Here is a 15,266-nt window from a genome sequence, read left to right as displayed (position 1 = left end):
TAGTCTTCCTTTGCAATGGAGTCTTATTTATTGGCAGTGGAGTCTTATTTATTGGCAATGGAGTCATAGTAATTACCTAAGGAGTCTAATTAGCAGTGGATTCTTATTTATTGGAAATAGACTCTTACTTATTAGCAATGGAGTTTAATTTATTGGCAATGGATACTAATTAGCAATGGAGTCTTATTTATTGGGAATGGACTCTTATTTATTGGCAATGGAGTCTTATTATTAACACTGGAGCTTTACTAGCTCTAAAGCGAAATTAGTATTTGACGGAGCATTATTAATTAGCAATTGGCCATTATTATTATGATGGAGGTGATGATGATGGAGATAGATGATCCTACCGCACACAATGGGGTCCTGCAGGCAATAAGATGATCCTGCAGCCAATCGGTGACTGGTGTTTCATTGTGCACACAGATGCTGAGCTGACACACATGGATGCGGAGCGGCGACAATCTGGACTCAGTGGAGGAATCCAACGTGCAGCATGTGAGGATGGAAAGCAGGGAGGATTAATAAAGGCATCAGCACTGCAATAGGAACAACAGGATGGATATGGGGTATAAGGGATATATATATATACACACACACATATACACACATCAAACCCCATTAATACCCCATAACTCCCCATTACACCCCTTACGGACCCCATCAATTCCCATAGTCTCTATGTACCCCCCATACGGATCCCCAATAAACCCCATAGGACCCCCTTAGACCCCAGAGGTCCTCATTAAAGCCCATAGATGCCCCATATGACCCCGTTAGACCCCATAGGTCCTCATTAAGCACCATAGAGACCTAATATACGCCCCATAGGATCCCCTAAGACCCTATAGGGCCCCATTAAACCCCATAGAGAGCCCATAGAAGCCCCAAATGATATCATAAGACCCCATACGCCCACATTAGACCCCATAGATACCCCACATAGGCCCCATAGGATTCCATAAGACTCCGTAAGCCCCATTAAACCTTATAGGTATCATATAGGACATTCACAGCAGCAATCTGAATCTCCCTTTGCTTTGCAGCCCTATTAACAGCAATGGGAGCAACAACCTGGGGGACACAACGCAGAACTGCAATGGAGGAGCAACAGCAGCAATAAAGAACTGAATGGAACCACGGGGGAACAGAAACGAACTTGGGGGGCAGAATATGATGGATGGACCTGGGGGCAGAATGTGATGGCGGCACTTATGGGGCGCAACATATAGGCTGTACTTGGGGGGCGCAATGCTTAGGCTGTACTTGGGGGGCGCAATGCATAGGCTGTACTTGGGGGGCACGATGCATAGGCTGTACTTGGGGGGCAGAAGAGAATGGCAGCACTTAGGGGTCTCAACGCATAGGCTGTAATTGGGGGGCAAAAGAGGATGGTGGCACTTGGGGGGCGCGACGCTTAGGCTGTACTTGGGGGGAAGAACAGGATGGCAGCAATTAGGGGTCTCAACGCTTAGGCTGTACTTGGGGGGAAGAAGAGGGTGGCAGCAATTAGGGGGCGCGACGTATAGGCTGTAATTGGGGGGCTCGATGCATAGGCTGTAATAGGGGGGCGCGATGCATAGGCTGTAATTGGGGGGCGCGATGCATAGGCTGTACTTGGGGGGCGCTATGCATAGGCTGTACTTGGGGGGCAGAAGAGAATGGCAGCACTTAGGGGTCTGAACGCATAGGCTGTACTTGGGGCGCAGAAGAGGATGGTGGCTTTTAGAGGTGCGAAGCTTAGGCTGTACTTAGGGGGCAGAAGAGGATGGCGGCTTTTAGAGGTGCGACGCTTAGGCTGTACTTGGGGGGCAGAAGAGGATGGCTGCACTTAGGGGTCTCAACGCTTAGGCTGTACTTGGGGGGCAGAAGAGGATGGTGGCACTTGGGGGGCGCAATGCATAGGCTGTACATGGGGGGCACGATGCATAGGCTGTACTTGGGGGGCAGAAGAGAATGGCAGCACTTAGGGGTCTCAACGCATAGGCTGTAATTGGGGGGCAAAAGAGGATGGTGGCACTTGGGGGGCGCGACGCTTAGGCTGTACTTGGGGGGAAGAACAGGATGGCAGCAATTAGGGGTCTCAGCGCTTAGGCTGTATTTGGGGGGAAGAAGAGGGTGGCAGCAATTAGGGGGCGCGACGTATAGGCTGTAATTGGGGGGCTCGATGCATAGGCTGTAATTGGGGGGTGCGATGCATAGGCTGTACTAGGGGGGCGCGATGCATAGGCTGTACTTGGGGGGCGCTATGCATAGGCTGTACTTGGGGGGCAGAAGAGAATGGCAGCACTGAGGGGTCTCAACGCATAGGCTGTACTTGGGGGGCAGAAGAGGATGGCGGCTTTTAGAGGTGCGACGCTTAGGCTGTACTTGCGGGGCAGAAGAGGATGGCTGCACTTAGGGGTCTCAACGCTTAGGCTGTACTTGGGGGGCAGAAGAGGATGGCTGGACTTGGACAGCAGAAGAGGATGGTGGCACTTAGGGGGCGCATTGCATAGGCTGTACATGGGGGGCAGAAGAGGATGGCTGGACTTGGGCAGCAGAGGAGGAAGGCGGCAGTTAGGGGGTGCAATCCTTAGGCTGTACTTGGGGGGCAGAAGGCAATGGCTGTAGTTGGGGGGCAGAAGGCAATGGCTGCCATTGGGGGCAGCAAGAAGGGCACTGCACTCAGCATTCAGCACTGCAGTGCAGCAATGAGCTCTGGCTCATGAGCTCAAGTCCCACTAAGGAACAGATCCAACACAGTCAGTGTGTGCTGCTCTTACCTGCAGGGCAGGCAATTCCCGCTCAGCAAAGTTGAGTTCCGAGGCGTTCCAGGCAATGCAGGTTTCTGTTCCTCGCTGTTCTCATCGGGAGCCGCGCATCTCTCGGGGCTCTGCTGGCACCTGTTGGACACGACACGGCAATGAAGGCGCTGCCCACATCTGCAGGTACCACACTGTGAACAATGCTGTTACCTGCAGGAATAGGGCTGGGAACACAAGCAGGCACTAAGTGAGTAACATGGATGGAGGCTGATTGATTGGCAATGGAGTCTGCATTATTAGCAATGGAGTCTAATTAGCAATGGAGTCTTATTTATTGGCAATGGAGTCTTATTTATTAGCCATGGAGTCCTATTTATTGGCAAAGGAGTCTTATTTAATGGCAATAGATTCTTTTTTATTGGCAAAGGAGTCTTATTTATTACCAATGCAGGCAAATTAGCAATTGAGTCTTATTAATTGGCAGTGGAGTCTAATTAGCAATGGAGTCTTATTTATTGGCAATGGAGTCTTACTTATTGGCAATGGAGTCTTAGTTATAAGCAATGGTGTTTCATTTATTAGCAATGGAGTCTTATTAATTAGCAACAGACTTTTATTTATTGTCAATGGAGTCTTAGTTACTGGCAGTAGAGTCTTATTTATTGGCAGTGGAGTCTTATTTATTAGAAATGGAGTCTTATGTATTATCAATGGGGTCCGATTAATTGGCAATGGAGTCTTAATTATTGGCAATGGTGTCTTAATTATTAGGAATGGAGTGTTATTTATTAGCAATGGAGTCTTATTAATTGGCAATATAGTATCATTATTGGCAATGGAGTCTTATTTATTGACAGTAGAGTCTAATTAGCAATGGAGTCTTTAATATTGGCAGTGGAGTTTCATTTATTGGCAATGGGGTCTTAATTATTAGCAATGAGGTCTTATTTATTGGCCACGGAGTCTAATTAGCAATGGAGCCTTATTATTAGCAATGCAGACTTTTTTATTGGCAATGGAGTCTTTTTTATTGGCAATGGAGTCTTATTTATTGGCAATGGAGTCTTATTTATTGGCAATGGAGTCTTATTTATTGGCAATGGAGTCTTATTTATTGGCTATGGAGTCTTAATTATTGGCTATGGAGTCTTATTTATTGGCTATGGAGTCTTATTTATTGGCAATGGAGTCTTACGTATTAGCAATGGAGTCTCAGACATTGGCAGTGGAGTCTTATTTATTAGCAGTGAAGTGTTATTTATTGGCAATGGATTCTAATTAGCAAAGGAGTCTTATTTATGAGCTATGGAGTCTTATTTATTAGAAATGTTGTCTTATTTACTGGATATGGAGTCTTATTTATTGAATATGGAGTTATATTTATGGGCAGTGGAGTCTTATTATTAGCTACGCAGCATTATTAATTAGCAATGGAATCTTAGTAACAAAGGAGTATAATTAGCAATGGAGTATTATTTATTAGCAATATAGTCTTAATAATTGGCAATGGAATCTTATTTATTAACAATGGACTCTTATTTACTGGTAATTGAGTCTCATTTATAGGCAATGGATACTTCTTTATTAGCAATGGAGTCTTATTCATTGGCAATGGAGACTTATTTATATGCAATGGATTCTTATTTATTAGCAATGGAGTCTAATTAGCAATCGAGTCTTATATATTACCAAAGGAGTCTTATTTATTGCCAATGGAGTCTTATTAATTGGTAATAGGGTCTTAATTATTGGGAATGGTGTCTTAATTATTCACAATGTAGTCTTTTTCATTGGCAATATAGTATTATTATTGGCAATGGAGTCTTATTTCTTGGCAATAAAGTCTATTTATTGGCAATGGAGTTTTCTTTATTAGCTATGGAGTCTTTCTACTTAGCAGTGGAGTCTTATTTATTAGCAGTGGAGTCTTATTTATTAGCAGTGGAGTCTTATTTATTAGCAGTGGAGTCTTATTTATTGGCAATAGCCTCTTAATTTATTAGCAAATGAGTCTTAATTATTAACAATGGAGTCTTATGTATTAGCAAACGAGTCTTATTTATTAGGAATGGAATCTTATTTATTTGCAATGCAGACTTACATATTAGCAATGAACTCTTATTTATCAGCAATGGAGTCTTAATTATAAGCAATGCAGTCTTATTTATTGGCAGCGGAGTCTAATAAGGAATGGAGTCTTAATTGTTGTCAAACGAGTCTAAATTGTTGGCAATGGAGTCTTATTAATTAGCAATGGAGTCTTATTTATTGGCCTTGGAGTTCTATTTATTGGCAATGGAGTTCAATTTCTTGGCAATGGATATTCATTAATTGGCAGTGGAGCCTTACTTATTCACCATGGAATCTCATTATTACCAATGGAGACTTATTTATTAGGAAGTGAATCTTAATTATTGTCAATGCAGTCTTAGTTATTAGCAATGGAGTCTTATTTATTAGCAATATAGTCTTCCTTTGCAATGGAGTCTTATTTATTGGCAGTGGAGTCTTATTTATTGGTAATGGTGTCATAGTAATTAGCTAAGGAGTCTAATTAGCAGTGGATTCTTATTTATTGGAAATAGACTCTTACTTATTAGCAATGGAGTTTAATTTATTGGCAATGGATACTAATTAGCAATGGAGTCTTATTTATTGGGAATGGACTCTTATTATTAGCACTGGAACTTTACTAGCTCTAAAGCGGAATTAGTATTTGACGGAGCATTATTAATTAGCAATAGGCCATTATTATTATGATGGAGGTGATGATGATGGAGATAGATGATCCTACCGCACACAATGGGGTCCTGCAGGCACGGGATGATCCTACCGCACACAATGGGGTCCTGCAGGCAATAAGATGATGCTGCAGCCAATCGGTGACTGGTGTTTCATTGTGCACACAGATGCTGAGCTGACACACATGGATGCGGAGCGGCGACAATCTGGAATCAGTGGAGGAATCCAACGTGCAGGGCGGATTAATAAAGGCATCAGCACTGCAATAGGAACAACAGGATGAGTATGCGGTGTGAGGGGTGTATTACTATACACACACACAGATACACACACAGATATATACACACAACTATACACGCACAGATATACACACAGACAGATATATACACGCAGATATATACACGCACAGATATACACAAAGATACACACAGATATAAACACACAGATATACACACGCACAGAGATATACACGCACAGAGATATACACGCACAGAGATATACACGCACAGAGATATACACACGCACAGATATACACACGCACAGATATACACACGCACAGATATACACACAGACATACACACACACAGACATACACACACAGATATACACACATAGATATATACACACATTTATATACACACACAGATATACACACACAGACATATACACACACAGATACAAACAGATATACACACACAGATATACACACACAGACATACACACACACAGACATACACAGGCATACACACACAGATATATACACACACAGATATATACACACAGACATACACACACAGATATATATACACACAGATATACACACACACAGATATATACACACAGACATACACACACAGATATATACACACACAGATATACAGACTCAGATATACACACACAGATATATACACACACAGATATACAGACACAGATATATACACACAGATGTACACACACATAGATATACAAAAACAGATATATACACACACAGATATACACACACAGATATACTCACACAGATATACACACACAGATATACACTCACAGATATACACAAACAGATATACAGACACAGATATACACACACACAGATATACACACACACAGATATACACACACAGATATATAAAAACAGATATATAAACACACACATATACACACACAGATATATACACACACAGATATACACACACAGATATACACACACAGATATATACACACAGAGATATGCACACACAGATATATACACACACAGATATATACACACACAGATATATACACACACAGATATACACACACAGATATATACACACACAGATATATACACACACAGATATACACACACAGAGATAAACACACACAGATATACACACACAGTTATATACGCACACAGATATACGCACACTGATATATACGCACACAGATATATACGCACACAGATATACACACACAGATATATACACACACAGATATACACACACAGATATACACACACAGATATTTACAAACAGATATACACAATCAGATATACACAATCAGATATACACACAGATATATACACACACAGATATACACACACAGATATACAAACACAGATATATACGCACACAGATATATACGCACACAGATATACACACACAGATATACACACACAGATATACACACACAGATATATACACACACAGATATATACACACACAGATATACACACACAGATATACACACACAGATATATACACACACAGATATACACACACAGATATATATACACATAGATATACACACACAGATATACACACACACATATATATATACACACACAGATATACACGCACAGATAGAAACACAGATATTCACGCACACAGATATATACCCAAAGACATACATACACAGGTAAACACACAGACAGACTTACACACAGATACACACACACACAGATATACACACACACAGAAATACATACACGGATATATACACACACTGTTATATACACACACAGATATAAACACAAATATACTCACACAGATATACACACACAGATACAAACACACCGATACAAACACACAGATACAAACACAGATATACACACACAGATATGTACACATACAGATATATACACATACAGATATTTACACACACAGATATATACAGACACAGATATATACACACAAAGACATACACACACAGTGATACACACAAAGATATATTCAAACACAGAAATACACGCAGAGGTATATAGACACAGATACAAACACAGATATACACACAGAGATATACACACACAGATATACACACACATAGACATAGACACACAGATATATACACATGCAGATATACACACACACATAAATACACACACACAGATATAGACACAGAAATATACACACAGAGATAAATACAAACATTGATATACAAACACAGATATACACACACACAGATATTTACAGACAGATATATACACACACAGATATATACATACACAGACTTACACACACTAATACACACAGAGATATATACTAACACAGATATACACACACACAGATATATACAGACAGATATATACACACACAGACATACACACACAGATATACACACAAAGATATATACACACAGATATATATAGACACAGATATATACACACAGATACAAACACAGATATACACACACAGATATGTACACATACAGATATATACACACACAGACATACACACACAGGTATACACACAGATATACACACACAGAGAGATATACACACAGAGATACAGACACACACAGATATACACACACACAGATTTATACACACAATTATATACACACACACATATATATACTGACACAGATATTGTTGCGGACAGGGACACCAGGGAGAGACTCAAACTCGTGGGTACTCTAGTGTTGATTTTATTAACAAGCTCAGTACAACAGACATACAGAGCTCAGGTCACTCCTAGTGAATGACATTCAAGCTATACGAAGGTCCTATATTTATATGATCAGAAAAACATTACATCACTTATTTATCCATTCTTAAGACTAATTATTAATAGATCATCAGTTCTTCTTCTCGATGCTGTTTCCCATCTTAGGATCTGGTTCGCGCCGGTTTTCATGCTTCGCGTGTTATTCTTCTTTCATCTAAGCTATCCGGTCTTGACCAGTCCATTCCACCTGTCTCATGGTCTTCTTTCATCCGAGCTATCCAAGCTAGACCAGTCCATTCCATCTGTCTCATGATCACCAACTTATTAACTACTAAATAACAATGTCAGCACTATTTTTGTCTTACTCTACTGTTTATGATTTCACAAAGTCTAACACCCCTACATGGGTCATGGTTCGGGGCTGTACAGGGGATAAATGAGTAGCATATTGGCTGAGGATTTTACCATTTTCCTTATCAGATATACACACACAGATATATACACTCACAGATATAGACACACACAGATACACACACACAAACACACACACAGATACAACCTCAAATATACTCACACAGATATACTCACACAGATATAGACACACAAAGATATACACACACAGATACACACAGAGATATATACAATCATGGATATACACACACAGATATACACACACACAGAAATACAGACAGATATATACACACAGAGATATATATACACACACAGACATACACACTAATACACACAGAGATATATACAAACACATATATAAAAAGATATACACACACAGATATACACACAAAGATACATACAGACACAGATATACACACACAGATATATACACACAGATATGTACAAACTCGGATATATACACACACAGATACAACCTCAAATATACTCACACAGATATACACACAGATATACACACACAGATACAAACACATATATACACACAGAAATATATACACACAGATACAAACACAGATATACACACACACAGACATACACACACAGACATACACACACAGACATACACACAGACATACACAAACAGATGTACACACACAGATACACACAAAGATATACACGCAAAGATATACACTCACACAGATATATAAAAACACATATATACACACAGAAATATATACACACAGATACAAACACAGATATACACACACAGATATAATCACAGATATAATCACACACAGACATACACAAAGAGATATACACACAAACAGATATATACACACACAGATATATATGCACACACAGATATACACACACACACAGATATACACAAACAGATATACACACACAGACATACACACGCAGATATACACACACACAGATATATACACACAGATATACACACAAACAGATATATACAGGTACAGATATATACAGGCACAAAAATATACAGGCACAGATAAACACACAGATATATAGACACACATATATAAACACACAGACATACACACACTGATACACACAGAGATATATACAAACACAGATATACACACACAGACAGAAACACAGATATTCACACACACAGATATATACCCAAAGACATACATACACAGATATACATACGCACAGACATACACACAGATACACACACACACAGATATACACACACACAGAAATACATACACAGATATATACACACACTGTTATATACACACACAGATATAAACACAAATATACTCACACAGATATACACACACAGATACAAACACACTGATACAAACACAGATATACAAACACAGATACACACACAGATATATGCACACACAGATATATGCACACACACAGATATACACACACACAAATACAGACACACAGATAAACACACACAGATACACACAGAGATAAATACAAACATAGATATACAAACACAGATATACACACACAGATATATACAGACAGATATATACACACAGATATATACACACACAGACATGCACACACTGATATATATTAACACAGATATACACACAAAGATACATACACACAGATATATACAGACACAGATATACACACACAGATTTATACACATACAGACATACACACACTGATACACACAGAGATATATACAAACACAGATATAAACACACAGTTATATACACACAGATACAGACACAGATATATACCCACAGATATACACACACAGAGATATACACTCACAGATATATGTAGACACAGATATACACACACAGATATATAGACACAGATATACACACACAGATATACACACACACAGATATACACACACAGAGATATATACAGGCACGGATATACAAACACAGATATACACACACAGATATATTCAAACACAGAAATACACACAGAGATATATAGACACAGATACAAACACAGATATACACACACAGATACACACACAGAGACATGCACACACAGATACATACACAGATATATACAAACACAGATATATAGAAACACAGATATATACACGCACAGATATACACACACACAGATATACATGCAGATATAAGCACACGCAGATATAAGCACACGCAGATATAAGCACACGCAGATATAAGCACACGCAGATACATACTCACGCAGATACATACTCACGCAGATACACACTCACGCAGATACACACTCACGCAGATACACACTCACGCAGATACACGCACAGATATATGCACACAGATACACACACACAGACATTCACACAGATATACACACACAATGACATACACACACAGAGATATACACAGATGTACACACACGCAGATGTACACACACGCAGATGTACACACACGCAGATGTACACACACGCAGATGTACACACATGCAGATGTACACACACGCAGTGTGTTACAGAACTTCTTTCTTCTTCCTTATGGTTTCATGATTTCCTTGACTTTTCCAGAATGAAAGATATTTTACTGAGAATCCTCACGTTTTTGTAGATCTTTATTGAAACTTTTTAGGTGTTTAATTGCCAAACCCATCCTGTCGCTTTTATTCCCATACCACTGGCTCAAGTATCTCCGTACAGAGCAAAAAGAAATACAAGCAGTCTTAGAAAACACCATAACAGAAAAGCCCAGAACAACAGATGATTGAGGAACTTTTTATTACTTTTGGTTCAATTCAAGGCTAGCTTAACCTAGGAAGTGTTAAGTCTCCCAAGGCAGAAGCTGGATGGTCTCCAATCCATTCCATTTTCTAAGGTATTTATCCCCAAGCTGCCCACACTTAGTTGAGATCTTAGTTTTGCAGAGCCTTGGATTCGCCTGTGCCCCTGGGAGACCTCTTAGACTTCTATTCTAATGATCACAGCCTGACCCTTGGGACCTCCTGGCCTTCTTCCTCAGGCCCCCAGTCATAACTTGAAGTTATTTCCCACGGTGTCATGAGACAGTGAGAACAACTTCACATCGCCGGGTCACCTGGTGGCAGAATGCAAACAATGGGGTCCAGCAGCCAATGGGATGATCCTACAGCACACAATGGGATGATCCTACAGCACACAATGGGGTCCTGCAGCCCATGGGATGATCCTACACCCAATGGGATGATCCTACAGCACACAATGGGGTCCTGCAGCCCATGGGATGATCCTACACCCAATGGGATGATCCTACAGCACACAGTGGGGTCCAGCAGCCCATGGGATGATCCTGCAGCCAATCGGTGACTGGTGTTTCATTGTGCACACAGATGCTGAGCTGACACACATGGATGCGGAGCGGCAACAATCTGGACTCAGTGGAGGAATCCAACGTGCAGCATGTGAGGATGGAAAGCAGGGAGGATTAATAAAGGCATCAGCACTGCAATAGGAACAACAGGATGGATATGGGGTATAAGGGATGGTTAATAAAGGCATCAGCACTGCAATAGGAACAACAGGATGGATATGGGGTATAAGGCAGGGATGGCTCATAAAGGCACCAACACACAACAGGAACAGCATAGGGACAAAACGTCATCCAGCTATGGGATATAGGGCCATTATACAGACACAGACACACACAGACACACACAGACACACACAGACACACACAGACACACACAGACACACACAGACACACACAGACACACATCTCACATCAGGTCTCTATGGGGTTTAATGGAGGCCTATGGGGTCTTATGGGGTCTCTATGGGGTCCTATGGGGTTCAAATGGGGCCTATGGGGTCTCTATGGGGGCCAGTGAGGTCTTATGGGGTATATGCACACAGACACACACACACAGACACACACACACAGACACACACACACAGACACACACACACAGACACACACACAGACACACACACAGACACACACACAGACACACACACACACACACACACACATCATGCCCCATAAATATCCCAGAAGATCCCATTAAGCCCCATAAGGACCCCATAACATCCCATAGGCCCTTATTAAACCCCCATAGGGATCCCATAAGACCACATTAAACCCCATCGGACACCCTAAGGCCCCAAAGGCCCCATTAAACCCCATAGAGACCCCATAAAGGCCCCAAATGATCCCATAAAACCCCATAGCGCCCATTAAACCCCATAGTGACCATAGAGGACATTAATAGCAGCAGTCTGAATCTCCCTTTGCATTGCAGCCCTATTAACAGCAATGGGAGCTACAACAGCGCCGCCTTGTGGACACAACGGAGAACTGCAACGGAGGAGCAACAGCAGCAATAAAGAACTGAATGGAGCCATGGGGGAACAGAAACGAACTTGGGGGGCAGAATGTGATGGCGGCACTTATGGGGCACGACACACAGGCTGTACTTGGGGGGCAGAGAGAGATGGCAGCACTTGGGGGGCAAGAGGCAATGGCTGCATTTGGGGGCAGCAAGAAGGGCACTGCAATAAGAATTAAGCACTGAAGTGCAGAAATGAGCTCTGGAACATTACCTTGGGTCTCAGTATGGAACAGATCCAACACAGTCAGTGTGTGCTGCTCTTATCTGCTGGGCTGAGAGTTACCGGTCAGCAAAGCTGGTTCAGGGCCATTCCAGGCAATGCAGGTTTCTGTTCCTCGCTGTTCTCATCAGGAGCTGCACATCTCTCAGGGCTCTGCTGGCACCTGTTGGACACAATACAGCAATGAAGGCACTACCCACATGTGCAGGGCAGCACCTTTTGCACAAGCAGGCACTGCAGTGGTCGGGATACCTAAAAATGGCAGAGCTCACAGCCCTGAAACAAAGCAGAAAACATTCACCCCATCCCAAAGACAAACACTCACCCACAGCCCACAGGAGGCAAACTCCAGGGAGAAACACCACCCTTACAGCTGCTGACACTGCAATGTGGTCAGGCTGCCCCAGAAATGAGGGCAGCACAGCCCTGACATAAAGAACCCCTCACCCCAATCCAAGGCCCAGAGCTCACCCCACACTCCAAAGGAAGCAGACCCCAAGGAGAGATACTGCCCTCATGGCTGCCAGCCTTCCAATGCAGCTATGAGCCCCAACAGGGGCAGATCACAGCCCTGCAATAAGGCAGGAATCACTCACCCCTTCCCGAGGAGCGGGGCTCACCCCACAGAAAACAGTCTGCAAGGAGATATGTGTCCCTTGCAGGTGGCACCCCTTAAATATGGCCACAACCCCCTGAGAAAAACAGAGCTCCCAGCCCCAAAATAAAGGAATCACTCACCTCATTCCAGAGACAAACAGCCCACACTCCCAAGGAAGCAATCAGGTACAGATGCTGCTCCTGCCGCTGCCAGCCCTGAAATGGGGTCAGGATCCACTAAAAAGAGAAAAACACAGCCTTAAAATAAGGAAGGGACCACTCACCCCACTCTATCACTCTTTATCTTCGCAAAAGTAGGATTTTCTTTCCAAAATAATGCTTCTCAACCTTAAAAACATCATTTCCTCCCCAAAGTGCTGGTTTTTATCCCAAAAGATGACATTTTCTCTACAAAATGAAGCTTTCTAGCTCAGTTAACAAGCATTGCTTCCAGAATACCTGCTTTCCTCTACAAAACAAGGAGATTTCCACCCGAAATATCAATTTCTGACAACATTTAGGCAATTTTTCACCAGAATAACAATACTTATCCCAGAAATAAGAAGTTCTCTCCTAAGTATCACTCCTTATCCTTGCAATAAATGGAATTTTCTTTCCAAAATAATGCTTTTCATCCCTAAAAATAGCATTTTCTCCCCAAAATTCTGGTTTTTAACCACAATAGAAGATAACTTCCTCTACAAAACGATACTTTCTGGGAGAATATGATGCATTAATTCCACCATGCCTGTTTGCCTGTACAAAAGTAGGGCATTTCCACCCGAAATATCAATTTCTGACAAAATTTAGACCATTTTTCACCAGAATAACAATACTTATCCCAGAAATAAGAAGGTTATCACTCCTTATCATTGCAATAAATGGAATTTTCTTTCCAAAATAATGCTTTTCATCCCAAAAATCAGCATTTTATTCCCCAAAATGCTGGTCTTCATCCCTGAAAGAAGACGTTTTCTCTACAAAATGATGCTTTCTAGCAGAATATGGCACTTTGTATCCAGAATACCTGTTTTCCTCTACAGAATAGAGACATCTCCACCCGAAATATCAATTTCCGTCAAAAGTTTGAAAATTTTCACACGAATATGGATACTTATCCCAGAAATCAGAAGTTCTCTCTTAAGTATCATTCTTTATCTTGGCAAAAATATTATCTTTCCAAAATAATGCTTTTTAATGCCTGCATATAGCGTTTTCTCCCCAAATTTCTGGCTTTCATCTCCAAAGGAAGACATTTTCTCTACAAAATGATGCTTTCTAGCATCATATGACCCATTGTTTCCAGAATTCCTGTTTTCCCCTACTAAACCAGGACATTCCCACCCG

The 15,266-nt window shown here is 41.3% G+C and overlaps 1 long non-coding RNA gene across 1 annotated transcript; it reads right to left on the bottom strand.

Annotated features, from left to right (window-relative positions):
* Positions 1-11,335: 11,335 nt before the first annotated feature.
* On the bottom strand, positions 11,336-14,199 carry LOC140264718 (uncharacterized). The gene is made up of 3 exons (XR_011906086.1): positions 14,061-14,199; positions 13,314-13,485; positions 11,336-12,216 (listed from the first exon to the last, which is right to left on the bottom strand). It is a non-coding gene; the product is annotated as an uncharacterized lncRNA (long non-coding RNA).
* Positions 14,200-15,266: the final 1,067 nt, after the last annotated feature.

The sequence above is a fragment of the Excalfactoria chinensis genome (assembly GCF_039878825.1).
Source record: "Excalfactoria chinensis isolate bCotChi1 chromosome 14 unlocalized genomic scaffold, bCotChi1.hap2 SUPER_14_unloc_1, whole genome shotgun sequence".
NCBI classification, from domain to species: domain Eukaryota; kingdom Metazoa; phylum Chordata; class Aves; order Galliformes; family Phasianidae; genus Excalfactoria; species Excalfactoria chinensis.
This window is presented reverse-complemented; position numbering and strand designations above follow the sequence as displayed.